This window comes from Zea mays, chromosome 6 (assembly GCF_902167145.1).
Source record: "Zea mays cultivar B73 chromosome 6, Zm-B73-REFERENCE-NAM-5.0, whole genome shotgun sequence".
Taxonomy (NCBI): domain Eukaryota; kingdom Viridiplantae; phylum Streptophyta; class Magnoliopsida; order Poales; family Poaceae; genus Zea; species Zea mays.
The window spans coordinates 21,649,269-21,651,108 of record NC_050101.1 but is presented as its reverse complement, the minus strand read 5'-3'; positions in this window follow the sequence as shown (position 1 = coordinate 21,651,108).

Sequence of the window (1,840 nt, the reverse complement as noted above, 5' to 3'; positions counted from 1 at the left end):
TGCCACGGAGGGTACACGCTACTCTCGCCACCGCTCCACTCCCATTTCGTGTTATCTTATTCCGGCCTTAGTCTGCCCGAGGCAAAGCTTACCCATGACGAGGCATGTGACCAGTTAAAGGGTCCTCGATCATCAAGCCTACATACGCATCCAATCCTTAATCAACCTGGGTAGAACATCACCTGTTCCTAGCCCAAGTCCCGATTTAAGTACTTCCATCCTTAGGATTGTTTGTGTTCCTTAGGATGAAAAGAGCATCACAGGGAACTTTGCAGTAAGATCCCACCATGCTCCCAATGAAAATATATTCTTGCAAGTAGAAGCCATCCTTCCTCAGGATAACCCCTGAGCTAGGCATCAACGCAAAGGACAAGCTCTATCCACAAGATTTACCTCTAAGCAAGGCTAAGCAATTTTGTAAATCATATTTTGATACTTCATCAGAAGTATCTATAAAGGTATGGATATCAAGGAAGGCAATGCATCAAAGGGTTCCAAGCAACTCCTATAAACCTAATGCACATTTCACTAGACTTAAAGTGTGCCAAAATTATTTGAAAACACAAGGAAGGGGTTGCATGCACCGGGGCTTGCCTTTGTTAGTAGGTGAGTCAGGCTCGGATTCGCAGTTGTCGAAGTAGAGCCAAGTCCTTGCCCGAGATTCCAAAGGTGGTGGTGGTGGTGTCTTCTCTTCAGTTACTTCACTCTCTCCTTCGTTCTCTAAACATAACCATATAGGTATATACATAAGAATGAATGCCATGGGATGCTCATGAGGATGCAAAGATAATATAAATTTATTATCTATGTTTTGAGTACAACATTCCTTCACGTTACTCCGAGAACCTAGGGTTTCCGGAGTCAGTAAAGGAGTTCATGGAGCAGGGGGGGTGGTTTTGGGTTTAGTGATCAAACAAGGTCCAAATCAAACCAAACTCTACCCATGGCTTCTAAATAATGTGATAAGCTCACATAAAAAGTTTGGGAAATTTTGGGCTTATTATTTATTCTCTAAAAATCCAGAACCATTGGTTTAGGCTGTTTTAAATATCCTAAAATTCCCTATTCAAACTAAAAATCATAAAACTATTCTTATTAAATACTATGGAAAATAACAAGCCTAGGAAAATTGGTCTCACAATTTTATGATTTTTCTACAGTTTTCTACAATTTTCCAAAGCTTTACTTGAAAAAGAAAAGGAGAAAGATAGGAACAGTAGTGGGCCGAATTCCGGTCCAGGCGGCCCAACACCAGGGAGAACAGCGCGCTCGCGCTCGCGCGCGCGCCCGCGCCCAGGCAATTTTGCAAAAAGGGCCTTGCGTTTCAGGCTAATTCGAAACAGGTCCTTTCACTATTGTAGTGAGTCACTGACGAATTGCACAAATGCCCTTGGGTTTCCTTTTCTTTCCCGCGATAACCCCTGACCACGCCACGTTCCCGTTCGTCATGGACAAGGTCCGTACCGGCCATGACCGGCGACGAAAGTTCAAGCTAGCTACCGGAGGGGTTTCACGGACCTACAACGGCCCCGGAACGCACACCAAGGTAACCCGAACACCTCGAGAACGGCCGGTCCACGTGCACGGCGGAAACCGAGCACGGGAGCACACGTTCCCATACAACCATGGCCGGACTAAGCAAACGGACGCCACTGTGAGCAACACGAGCATGCAGAGGCACGAAAACGATACTCGAATTGAATGGCGACGTACCAGAACGAGCTGGCCACGGGAGAGCGAGTTTTTATGGTGCGGCGATCGGAATTGGGGGAAACGCGAAATTGGAGCTCGTCGGTGAACTACTGGGAGCAATACTGGACGTCGGGGTACGCGATGAGGT